Genomic DNA, 14,201 nt, shown 5'->3' with positions numbered 1-14,201 from the left:
GTAGCTGTGTGTACATTACCCATATCTTTTGGCCTAATAATGATTGCTGCAGTATGATCATTTCTCAGGTAACACATAATAAATATAGGTGATTCTGAAATTGTGATGTAAGAAATATATCTAATGATGGCCCCCTCAGAATTCTTACATTTGTACTGCTCAAACAGTGAGGTATCACAGTGTGACAGTCCTGTACTAGGACCCCGTCTCTTTGCCCATCTCTTGCTGCACACACTACTGCTCCTCCACAAATGAGCCATAATGTAAGCCTATACACTCTGCAGGAAATATAAACATGCGCAGCTTGAGAGGAAAACTCATGGGGGTGATTCCATTTGGCTATTTATTTAACGTACCCGAAGGAGCAATTCAATTGTTGCTCCGTCTGAGCGCGATAGCCACCGGCGTCAACACTTCTCCTCGCACCCTCAGGAGCGGTCAAAGCTGCTTTTCCACAGCCGAGAAGCCATTTTGAACCATGCAAATGTTCTTTGTCTGGAGGAAGAATTCGCCCATGTCATGCTCTGAAATGGGGCTGACATGTATTTCCCAGACATTTGTTCTCCTAAATAGGGGTGGCTTATTTACCATTTCATATCTAACTAATAAATATGTATACATTAAGTACCTACTGTCCCTTTTGAACTACAAATTTGTCAATGCCTCTGTACACATAGGGAGAGTGACCTCATTGGTGAGTATAGACCAGGGGTGGGCAATAAGTGCCCCTCCAGCTGTTGTTGAACTACATATTCCAGCATGCCTTGCAACAGTTTTATCATGGCCAAATAGCAAAACTGTGGCAGGGCATGCTGAGATTTGTAGTTCTGCAACAGCTGGGGGGCCGCTCATTGCTCACCCCTAGTATAGACCATCACAGACAGGATTCTTATTTATATAGGCCCCTGCCAGAGGGGGGCACCACCGGCCAGGACAATGTCCAGCGCTGGGATCAAGTCCCGCAGTCCAGTGAGATGTGTCCCCGGCAGGACACATCTCATCAGACTGTTCCCAGTGGCAGGTGACATCTGGTGCCATTAAAGAGCGGTGGCAATTTGAATTCGGCACCGGCCAGGAGCTAATTACAGCTCGCGGATCGGCAGCTAATAGAAAGCGGTTGCGGCAAGCCAATTGCATCTCAGACCCCACTGGGTGGAAGAATCAGTTTGCCTGCCGTGGGCAAAGGACAAGGACATCGCAAGAAGAGCTCTAGCGGCCGCAGAAGAGGCCAGAAGACGCTGGGCTCGAGAGAAGAGCTCTGGTGGCAGCGCCGCTGACCAGGACAGGCCAGCGGCAGAAGAATGCGACTTTGGACCGGAGAGTGCAGTGGTGGGAAAGTAAAAGAGCTAACGAAGCTCCCACTGCAGCCTATCCCAGCAGATAGGTAGGCCCTCTATGAAGCCTTCCCATCATTAATCCCTACCTAGACCATCCGTTGTCAGGCTTTAGGCCTGTGGCACTGACAGGCAGGCATTAGGCCTGTGCTTCTAAGACTATAAGTGACCCTGTGCTATAGGCCCAGGTCACATAAATGGGGGCGGGGGGTGGGCACAGTTTCTCCAGCTTGCCCTGGGTGCCGAACCCCCTAGTTATACCCCTGCTCATATGGCTCATAGGCTATAGCGGGGGTAGCCAACCTCGGTCCTTGAGAGCTACTAACAGGTCATGTTTTCCAGATCACCTGACCTAGCTGGTGCTCAGGTGTATTCATTACTCATTAACACATTAACACATTTGAAAAGATCCACGTGTGGAGCTAATTATTTCACTTGTGATTCTCTGAGGAGACCTGGGAAACATACACTGTTAGTAGCTCTCGAGGACCAGGGTTGGCTACCCCTGTGCTATAGTGTACATCTCTGCATCAGGCCCATTGACCCTCGTTGCACACAAATAAGGTCTGTATAATTAGGACTCTTACCACAGTCCACCACGTCACTCCTGAGGGGCCAATGATCCATATGTGCTTCATACAATAATTGAATACAATTCAGAATATAATGGATTTAACATATTGTGATTGTCACAGAATATTTTTGTTTTTTAATTATTTTTGCTACATTTCAGTCAGATATTTGTTTATTTTTTGTAAAATGTATAATGTGGCTGCATCCTCTTTTGATAGTTTCTACTCTACTGGATAAAATAAAGTAATCAGTACTTCATTCTGTAAGCAGCAGGTCTACTCCACACTTGCCCACTCCCCTGGAAATTGCGGGAGGATCGCAATTATTCAACTACTCCCCCGATCTGCCAGAAGAGTAGGCCTATCTCCTGCATCCTGCCCACTTCCTAGTGAAGTGGGCAGGATGGCGAGATTATACGGGGAATTTGTGGGTCCAAACAAAGCGGCAAAAATTACACAAAGACCCTCCACATAGACCCGCGAATCACAGCACTTTGCCGTGGAGAGTTAATTAAAGTCGACAAGTATCATCTACTCATCAGGAGTTTATCATCTGTATAATATTTTTAATATTGCCTGTAATCTGTTACTTACAAATACCAGTATCTTGACCCCATATTCCTTAGAGGTATCCATCCATTTTCATGACTTCTCCATAAACTCCCCTCATGTTTACTGTCATGTCAGTCTTTAGCTTCTCAGCCTGCAGATCTCACACCTTTTCCTATACTTTATCTAAGCCGGACTTTCATCCTTTCACCCTGTATTTCCTCCATTACCAACACCTTTCTCATTTACATTCACATTCTAAGAGTATTCATTAATAAAACATCAAGCAAAATATATTTCAAAATACATTTATTAATATTTTGTTATCACAAGTAAAACGTTCTCTATTCTGCATGATAAAATAAGAAATGATGGACCAAGATTGGCCTGTGGATCTAAAGGCCCCTAAACGATATTGCTAACAATCCGACGGATCGGAACGATAAATCGGCAATATCATTCTGTGTGTATGCACTACATCAGCTGCCTAGGGCACCGGAATCCGGGGGGGGGGGAGGGGGGGCGCAACTAAGTCTGCCTACCACAAAATTGTACTTGATACAGGTGGCAGCTGTGGAACTTAGAAGATGCACTTTCATCTGAGGTTCTGGGAAGTGGGTATTGATGGTGGTTTGGGGCAGTAGGTTGAAGTTTTGCCTAGGGTGCAGAGAAACCTTGCACCGGCCCTGGTCATCCCCTTGTGAGAAGCACAGAATTTATCTGAATGGCTAAGATATCGTGATAGCTGAGCTCTGCTGTTAGGACCTCCAATGATTAAACCAAACAAGTACAAGGTCATATCTTAGGGTAGTCAAGCTCCAAGTCTGCAGGCACACCCAAGTGAGGCACCCTTGTCTATGACGAGATACTTACCTCACGCAGGTGTCTTTTTGTCAGTGGGCTGTGTGTATGTAAGATATAAATCAGGGTGCAAGAGATGTATAGTGAGCGTGTAAACGACAGCAATGATGGTGCTATGTCAGTGTCCTGGATGTGTGTAAGAGAGGCAGCAACGGCAAAGTTCTGATTGAAGCAGTTACCATTATGACATCACAGCATGACTTCACTTGTGTTCTACATCCCATAAAGAGGCAGCGCACAAGCCATAAGACTGTTGTCAAGACTTGATTTAAACTTAGACCCGGGGTGGAGTCAGGTGATGACCGTAGAACGTTTTTTTGGTATTGTAAAGAAGCCGGCCTTAGAGGGGTGTTGTTCATGAATAGGGAATAGAATGGAGGAAGTTCTGGCTGTAGAAGGCAGTAGAATTTGTGGAGTACGTCAGACTCAGTGACTGTTACACCGGAGGGAAAACTAGAACACCGGGGATGGCAGGATCTTCAGCAGGGTAGGCAAACAGGGTAGCACTCTCAGCAAACAGGAATTTGCGGTGGTATGAGCTGGAACTGAAACAAAGCTGACCGGTGGATAGACTGCAGTGGGACTGCAGCATACAGCACTGACACAAAGGAAGCACAGAGAACTAGCTCACAGCTTGCGCTGTGAATAATGTTGCACTGGCAACTGAAGGACAACAGTACCATAGGATGGTGCAGAATTGGTTGCTAGGACTCCCAAGGAGATGCTGTGACCGGATTGGCTCAACTGGTCACATGTCAGAATCCAAGATGGCGGCACCCAGTAGTCTGCAGTGCGGGAGCACTGCCAGTCTCAATCATCAGCCAGCAGTCCGGCCTTCCCTCAAGAACTCACTGGTACCCATGCTACCGTCAGGAGCCAGCACCCCTGCCGAAGGGTCCCTGCCAGAGCGCCCGGACAGGTAAGGTCTGCGATCTCTGGTGCAGCACAGCCCTGGTCGTACCAGTATCCCCTCCTTTATGGGTGACCTCCGGACACCTCTTTGGTTTCTCTGGTTTTTCAGTTTGGAATATGCAAATTAAACGAGGTGCATGGACATCTTCTGCTTTCACCCAACACCGTTTCTCAGGACCGTAACCTCTCCAATCTAGAAGGTATTGGAGTTGACCATAACGGAACTGAGAGTCTAGTATTTTTTTAACCTCGAACTCCACTCCTCTCTCTGTCTGGACTTTAGGAGACTGTGACAAAACTTTGAGGCACCGATTGAGGATTAAAGGTTTTAACAGGGAGATATGGAAAGAATTTGGTATTCTGAGATAGGGAGGAAGTTTCAATTTGTAGGCTATTGGATTGATGACTTTTGTGATGGAGAAGGGACCAATAAAGCGAGGTGCAAACTTCATCGAAGGGATTCTGAGCCATAGATTACGGGTAGACAACCATACTGGGAACGGCCCTTCTTTTCCTATCTGCCCCTAATTTGTATCGGTAAGAAGCTTTTTGAAGGGAAGAATGGACTTAAGTCCAAATTTGAGAAAAATCTTGTAATGTTGAAGTCACGGCTGGGACATCATAAACTGGCAGATCCTTAAATTCTAGAACTCTGGGATGAAGACCATAGACTATAAAAAATGTGGTTTGTCCAGTGGAAGAGTGATAGGAGCTGTTGTGTGCAAATTCAGCCCATGGTAGAGAATCAAACCAGTTATCCTGAGATGATGACATATAGATCCTCAAAAAATTTTCAAGATCTTCATTCACTCTTTCAGTAGATCCGTTGGTTTGGGGATGATAGGCCGTCGAAAATTTAAATTTGACCTGAAAGACAGAACATAAGGCTCTCCAGAATCTGGCCACGAGCTGGACTCCTCAGTCTGAAACGATTTTAGTACGAAGTCCATGTAAGCGAAATATATGATGACCGAAGAGTTGGGCTAAATCAGAAGCAGAAGGTAATCTCTTGAGGGGAATGTAGAGCACCATTTTTGAGAATCGTTCAATCACTACCCAAATGGTTGTATAGCCATTGGAGATGGGTAAATCTGTTACAAAGTCCATAGACAAATGAGACCAAGGATGAGTCGGAATGGATAGAGGCATTAGCTTTCCTGCAGGAGCTTGTCTGGATGTTTTGTGCTGTGCACATAGAGTGCAGGAAGAGATGAATTCTGTAACCTCAGACTTCATGGTTGGCCACCAGTAGGACCGCTGTAAGAATTCCAGGGTTTTACAAATGCCCGTGTGCCCAGAAAAGCGAGAAGAATGCGCCCAAGTTAGAAGTTGTTTACGTAGATCTGGAGCCACAAAAGTTTTCCCAGGAGGTGGTTGGATATGAACTGTAGCAAATACTTTGGACTCTAGGACTGTAGTCTCTTTAAGGTCTTCTGGGAGGTTTTCGGAGGATAAAGAATGGGAAAAAGCATCAGCGTGAACTGAGACACTGGATGTTCTTTAAAAATATTAGGTTCCGGGGGGCGTGGCCACGGAGAGCATGTTGTAGCACACGTATTGGTGCGCTCTCCGGACCCTACTATCCTGCTTGCCCATCCTGACCTCTCCCCCGGGACCCAAATTCGGGGTATGTCTGGCGGAAGGTGCGGTGACTGCACTGTGCAGCGCTGGAGTGAAAACGAGCGCTGACTCACCCGGCAGCAGGCTGTTTGTTTGTGACACGGCCTGAGCACGTGTGCCGCCGGCGCCATTTTCCTAGCCGGGCAGTGTCCTGCAGCGGCTCCTGACGGGAGGTGACTCTGCCTGGTGGCTTGTGATGAGCTGATACACACCCTGCGGCCTTCCAGAGTGGCTGACGGCGAGAGTGTACACCCTGGGTGTGTGAGTGGTTTCCATTCTACCTTATACATCACAGGGCTGTGACTATCCAGGTGCTATATTTGCAGATACAGCCTCCTCTGCATGTAATCATTTGTAGCAGCTTTTACTTGTAAAGTGCCTCTCAGCTCCTCCTACTTACACCCTCATAATGGGGAAGAATTCAGCTGCAACAGCTAAGCTGGAGAAGTTCTCCAAAATACCTCCGGCCCAGTCCACTTCTGCGGCACAGCGGGGTGATTCCCCTCCTACATCCCCTGCGGAGTCGCTACCCTCGGCTGCGTCCTGTGACACTGCACTCCAACGTGTCCTTGAGGCAGTGACAGCTTGTGAGATTAGGTTGTCAGAGAAGATTGGGAAAGTACAGTCCGATCTTTCAATTATACACCATGACCTACAATGTGTGCGTGAGAGAGTTGGTGAGGTAGAGACGCGGACTTCCACTTTGGAGGATAAGGTGACACCTTTAAGCGTCCGTGTTAACTCTATGGATTCCCAGATTATCTCCATACAGAGGAAAATGTCTGACATGGAGGGACGCCTAAGGCGCAATAATGTTCGATTCGTGGGTTTGCCAGAGAAGGAGGAGGGAACTAATCCTGAAAAATTCCAGGAAAAATGGTTGTGCGATGCGTTCGATTCTACCTCTTTCTCATCTTATTTTACAATTAAGAGAGCTCATCGAGTGTCTTCTAGACCCCTACCACCTGGGGCACCACCACGTACTCTCATAGCGAAGTTCTTACATTTCCGTGATCGGGACTCTGGACCTTATTCAGAGGCGGCCGTACGGTCTACGACCGCACGGCCGCCTCGATGTTTTGCCAGTGCGAATGCGCATGAGGGAGCCGGCTCCCTCGTGCGCATGCGTGAGACCCGCTACGACCGACAGCGCTGGTCATAGCGGTTCTCTTTCCAAAGGGGGCGAGCTGTCGATATTGATTGACAGCTCGCCCCGTTTGGAAGGCGGGCCGGGGGGGTGGCAGCCCAAATGGAGGCGTTCCCATGGGAACGCCTGCAGTTTGGGGAGGCCCCACTGACATCACTAGTGATGTCAGTGGAGAGCTTCCGGCTCTGACAGAGCCAGAAGCTCTCCGGGGCTTACGACAAGTGAGACCCTACCCTAGGGTCTCGTCGTAAGTCCCGATGGTTGCGATGGTCTCTGACCATCGCGACCATCACCCGAGCGGTCGTTAGAGCTGTGGGTGTTAACCCACAGCCTAACGACCGCAACAGAGGCGGGCGGTCAGGATGCAAGTGGCCGCCCAGTTTCTGAGCGACCGCTTGCATCCTCCGACCGCCTCTGAATGAGGCCCTCTGTCCTCAGTCTGGCCCGTACAAACGGTCCATTACAATGGAACGGGACTCGTGTCTCCGTATTTCCAGATTTCGCAATGGAAATACAAAAAGATAGGGCTCAATTTCTCCCGATTAAAAGGCGTCTACGTGATCTAAATATTTCATGCGCCATGCTATACCCATCCAAGCTTCGAGTTATCGCTGATGGGGAGACCAAATTCTTTACGACTCCGAGGGAAGCTGCACTGTGGCTGGATCGCCGCAGACCAGCCAGGGAAGCGCTGGTTAATGATTGATATCCTGTTCTGTTTTTGTTCTTTTTCTCATCTTTTTCCTTGTGATTTATCAATTATATGTAATTGCAAGAATACTGTATAATGTATTTCTGTTATGGTGTTTCCTTCTCTGCGAGACCGGTATTGTTCCTGGATAGTTGCCGGATAAGTTTTACTGCATTTTCTAAAGACGTGTCTGTGTTCCCAGGGGAAGACTCCATGTACGGAGGCCTCCATGTGTTTGTTCTTTAGTCATTATATACTTTGCTCCACTTAGTTTGAGTAAGTAAGGCAATTTATTTTATTGTATTGTCTAGTTTAGTTTAATAGTGTGGGAAAGGGGTTCATGTACAAGGTATGCCTAGGTTTGGTGTGGTATATAGGGTGGGGGGAGTTATAGGGTCTGGACTCATACCAGTTGTATGGGATAGTTTGCCTTTTTTTCTTTTCTTTTTAAATACAGTGGTTTTCTTTTATAGTGTGTGGTGTCATGTACGCGCTTTCCATATGCTCTCATGGTTGTTTAAATATTGCCACAGTTACTTCAAATGACAGCTTCACAGTCCGTTAATATTCTTACATGGAACGTGAGGGGCTTAAACGACATGGTTAAGAGATCGTTGGTGTTTAGACAGGTAAAAAAATATGCTTCAGATATAATTTGTCTAATGGAGACTCACTTGACTGGTGGGAAATTATTGTCGTTGAGGAAGTCGTGGATAGGATGGACATATCACTCTTCACATACCTCAGCATCAAGGGGTGTGTCTATTTTAGTTCGTAAATCTGTCCAGTTCTCATTGGAAAAGGTGCAGTGTGATGTCTGGGGTAGATATGTATTCTTAAAATGTAAAATTAATTCTATGTCCTTATTATTATTGGCAGTCTATATTCCACCACCGTACTCTCATGATGTTCTCAAGAAGGTCGCTGAATTTTTGGCCCTTTTCCCGGGTACACCCACTTTATGTGTGGGGGATTTTAATAACATATTAGACCCTACACTAGATAGACATAGAATGACTACTTCAGTAACACAGGGCAGGGGAACTGGATTTTCGAGTATGATTAGTGGGATGGGCCTGGTGGATGCCTGGAGGTTGAGGTATCCCTCTGTGAGGCAATATTCCTGTTTCTCTTACACACATTCCTCTTTTTCCAGGATAGATCTGGCCTTAGCTACACCGGATTTATTACCTAGAATACACAAGAAAACATATGAGACTAGGGGAATCTTTGACCACTCCCCAATATCAATCAGTATAGATTTAAAGGGACAGAGGGGTCAATACTTTTGGAAATTCAATCAGTTCTGGTTATCACGCATGGGCTCAGGAGCAGAGTTGGAGGCGGAGTGGAAAGTATTTTTTGAATTGAATAGTGGTACTGCTTCTGTTGCAGTTGTATGGGATGCCTTTAAGTCATTCTTAAGAGGTTCTTTAATTCGTAGGGTGGCTGGGTTGAAATCTTCATATAAAAAAGCTGAAATGGATCTGGAGGCGTCTTGTAAGTCTTTGGAATTAGCCTATATCGCTGACGGGTCAGATTTAAATAAAAAAGCATGGTGGGATGGCCAAAAATTATGGAAGGATTGTCTGATGGACAAGGCACAATACAAGATTCTGTTTAACTCACATTTGCAATATGCATCGGGTGATAGACCTGGTTCTTATCTAGCTAACTTGGCTCGCATTGAACAAAAGACATCCAATACAGTGGTAAAATTAGTTGGGTCAGGCAGTGATGAATATGTGCATACCCCAGATATTGTGGGGCAGTTCGTTAAATATTACCATGACCTATACAAATCTAGGTTGGTTTATACCCAACTGGAGGTGCGTGAATTTTTGTCTACTGTACTGCTCCCGACACTCTCCTTGGAGGCAAGGGACTGTCTTGACTCTCCACTGTCACTAGAGGAAATAGAGTTGGCCCTAAACTCGTTTCCAAATGGAAAAGCCCCTGGCTTAGATGGGATCCCCCTTGAGGTTTACAAACAACATAAAAACATATTTGCTCCTCAATTACTAGAGCTCTTTAATCAACTCTACATAAACAATACGCTACCAAATTCTATGTCGGAGGCACTGATAATTGTCTTACCTAAATCAGGCAAAGATACCACTAGGACTGACTCATATAGACCTATATCACTTCTCCCTACAGATGTAAAAATCTTGGCAAAAATATTGGCCTCCAGGATTAACCGGGTCATAACCCAACTGATTCATCCTGATCAGACAGGCTTTATGCCCGGTAAGTCCACGGCAGTAAATCTACGGCGGTTATTCACACACTTACAGATAAAATGTGGGGATCCACAAACCTCTATTATTGTGTCACTAGATGCCGCTAAGGCGTTCGATTCAATTGAGTGGATATTTCTTTGGGAGACCATGGAACGTTTTGGCATTGGCCCAGGATATATTAAATGGGTAAAGTTGTTATATATGGACCCTGTGGCGAGAGTGTCGGTGAACGGATTTATTTCCACATAATTTTCACTCCATAGGGGAACGAGGCAGGGATGTCCCCTGTCACCCGTTCTCTTTGCTATGGCCATTGAACCCTTGGCTTGCATGATTAGAGCTCATTCTGATATTCATGGGTTTCAGCTAGGATCAAGGGTAGATAAGATTGCACTGTATGCGGATGACATACTATTATTTATCACGCAATATGTTACGTCTATGCCTAAGGCTCTTGAGGTTATTCAGTTATTTGGGAAATACTCTGGTTTATTGATTAACTGGGATAAATCTTGTATCTTACCCTTCAGGGGGACTTGTCCTACTGTTCCTATTATTAATATTCCTCTAAAATGGGTGAACTCGTTTAAATATTTAGGAATATGGATCTCCAATATCCCTCAACATTATCTGCCACTGAATATTTTGCTGCAAATTGAATATCTTAAGTCCCGTGTCCCAATTTGGAGTAAACTGCCACTAACGGTAACAGGAAGAGTAAATCTTGTTAAAATGGTTCTCCAACCTAAACTCCTGTATACTTTCCATCATTCTCCGGTTTATATCCCACAGAAATGTTTTAAACAGATAGATGGCCTATTATCATCACTGATCTGGGCCAACAAAAGGGCCAGGATCAAATTGGATACTTTAACTAGACCTCGTGATGTTGGTGGCTTGGCATTACCCCTTTTTAAATTTTATTATTTTGCTGCACAATTAATGCATATATGGGAATGGATTAATGATCAAACTGATAATTCCTTGCATGCCCAGGTCATGGCTCATTCTAAAACAGGCTTGTCAACATTGCGACTAATATTGAGTGACAATATACATATAATTAGGATGCCCATAATTAGGCAGGCCATCACGATTTGGAGAATTGTCTCACGTATGTTACAAGCGGAGGGCATTGATCCAGATACTCCTCTTGCTCATGCTAATTGCTTTAGGGAGCTCTCAGCTCTTCAGGTCGGAGAAGCCTGGGGTCAGTGGGGTGTAGTGTCTATTGGACAGATAATTCAGGCAGACACTCTAAAGACCTTCCATCAACTGCGGCTAGAGTTCAACATCCCCAACCATTTCTTCTATAGATATCTTCAGCTTAGACATGCTGTTAATGCTCAGTTCTCTAAAGTTCCCCTGTCATTACAGGTGTCTCCCATTAAAACCTTATTGCAGTCTGCTAGTTCTAGTCGCTTAATATCTACATTATACTCTTATCTATTGAACAAGCATCATAAGTCTGATTTATTATCATTGAAACAGCAATGGGAAAATGATATTGGGGTAATAGAGGAAGATGAGTGGAGAGTGGCTCTCGCCAGCCCTCGTATAGCCACCACGCTGTCAGATATCAACAGATACACTATTTCATAATACATAGAGTATATATGACACCCGCTCGATTACTGAGAATAGGTGGTAGGACGGATTCAAAGTGTCCTAAATGTAATTCAACTGAGGGGAACTTTTGGCATCTGATATGGTCATGTCCCTTGGTACATTCCTTTTGGCAATTGGTATGCCAGGTTATTGTCTCTACGGGTATACCTCAGGATATTCTTACCCCTAAGGCATGCATTCTGGCCGTGATAGATACAGACACAATCGACAAACATGCCTTACGTTACACTATTAATCTCTGTACGCTTGCCAAAGTCTGCATAGCAAGGGAGTGGATGGCAGCCACTGGGCCAAATATGGAAACCTGGTTATCTTTGGTTGGGGCGGTTGCTGCACATGAAAAGTATGTTTATACCGCTAGAGGCTCTGTACAGAAGTATTATGATACCTGGGAAAGATGGCTCGATTCTCCATATAGTCGTTCAAGGTTGTTGGCACTCAGCCTGTCTACTACCTAGTCTTAAGCTGATATATTTAATTAACAATAATAATTATATCTGTATAATGCTGTGCAGAATGTCTTTACCATGTGTATATGTACCATAATACTTTATTTGTTGTTTGACATGCATGAGATGATTGATATATCGTACACATGATATGTGGATAATATGTAGTGAAATCACACACAAGATTTATGCTTTATGCACTATTTTTTAATTTTTTAATTTTTGTTTTCATTGTAATGTTTATATTGTTGTATAATGTAAATTTTTGCATATTTTAAAAACTGAATAAAAAAATTATTGGATTAAAAAAAAATAAAAAATTAGGTTCCGATGGTCCGTTTATACGGTGATGGGAAATTTAGCTCCCTCGAGGAGATAACGCCATTCTGTGAAGGCTAGTTTGGCTGCCAATAGTTCTTGTTCCCCTATAGTATAATTTCTCTTAGCTGGTAAAAAAAAATTCGAAAAATATCCACAAAGATGGACCCTATTATCTTTGAATTTTTGTGATAGTACTGCCCCCACAGCTTCAGATGAGGCATCTACCTCCAGAAAAATGGACTATTGACATCAGGTTGTCTTAAGATGGGTGCAGAAATGAAGGCCTGTTTCAGAATTTGAAAAGCTGTCTCAGCTTCGGGAGGCCACTGAGAGGGGTTAGGCCAAAATGGGTGCCACTAGAGATGAGAAACCTTTTATGAATTTCCTGTAGTAGTTGGCGAACCCCAAAAATCTTTGCACAGCTTTTAATGAGTTAGGCCAGGACCAGAATGGATTGTACTTTCTTGGGGTCCATTTCTAAACCGGAACCAGAAATTACATAAAAACGGAATGGAGGGTACCTCAAATCTCAAATACACACTTCTCAACCTTGCAATATAGATGGTTTCTTCTCAGGCGAGTCAAGACCTCCTTCACATGTGACCGATGTTGTTCAAGCGTAGAGGAAAAGATCAGAATGTCATTAAGGTATACAACTACTGATACATAAAGTAAATCTCTGAAAATTTCATTAACAACATTTTGAAAGACAGCGGGTGCATTGCAGAGGCCAAAGGGCATCACTAAATGCTCAAAATGTCCATCCCGAGTGTTGAAGGCGGTTTTCCATTCATCGCCTGGACATATTCTAATGAGGTTGTACGCCCCTCTTAGATCTAATTTTGAGAACACGGTGGACCCTTTGACTCTATGAAATAATTCAGTGATAAGGGGCAACGGGTATCGATTTTTTACCATAATGTCATTTAAACCCTGGTAGTCGATGCAGGGTCGGAGACCCCCCATCCTTCTTGGATACAAAAAAGAAGCCTGCACCAGCTGGAGAGGTGGAAGGGTGGATAAAACCCTTTTGTAGATTTTCTTGTATGTACTCTGACATAGCCTTGGCATCGAGTAACGACAGCGGATACGTACGACCTCGAGGAGGGATATTGCCTAGCATCAATTCAATGGGACAATCCCAATCTCGATGTGGAGACAAGGTGTCTGCCCCAATTTTACAAAACACATCACTGAAAGAAAAGTACTGGCTAGGAATCTGCAGGTTTTCTGATGTTTGAATTTTTTTAATAGGTTTAATACAAGGCAGACAGGAAACATGAAAGGATTCTCCCCAGGACAAAACTTGCATGGAGCTCCAATCGATTCTAGGATTATGGGTTTTTTTAATTTAAAAATGTGTTTATTATTATTTTCAAGAAATAATGAAAGAACAATACAAAATACAAAAACAATGAGATGCGCATAATATTGAATCAGCAAATCTGGATTACAGAGTAAAGTAATTCCCTGCAAAATTGAGCAAGATACAATAAACATAATATACACAGAAAAAAAACCAAAGACAATATACACAACCCGACACTATCAAGTAAAGAAATAATAAAAAAATAAAAATAAGGGAAAGTAAACCAAAGAAAAATTCATTTTAACCAGAGTGCACTGAAAATAAATTTCAAACAGATACAGGTTTAAATATATCAATAGCGTTATCCAATGAGCTTCAATCCATCATACAGAAATAACTCTTAACTAAGACAGATTGTGAATTAGGAACCAAGAAGTTGTTTCAAATACTTTCAATATGTTAGTTTGCACGGAGGAGTCCAGTGAGTCTGCAAAAGGGCCCCATGTTTTATAAAAAGAAGCTACACCCTCCTCAAGTGCCGAAAACAAGGCCTGCCTGTCATAA

Source organism: Taudactylus pleione, unplaced genomic scaffold, assembly GCF_031769625.1.
Source record: "Taudactylus pleione unplaced genomic scaffold, aTauple2 ptg000522l, whole genome shotgun sequence".
Classification (NCBI taxonomy): Eukaryota; Metazoa; Chordata; class Amphibia; order Anura; family Myobatrachidae; genus Taudactylus; species Taudactylus pleione.
This window is presented reverse-complemented; position numbering follows the sequence as displayed.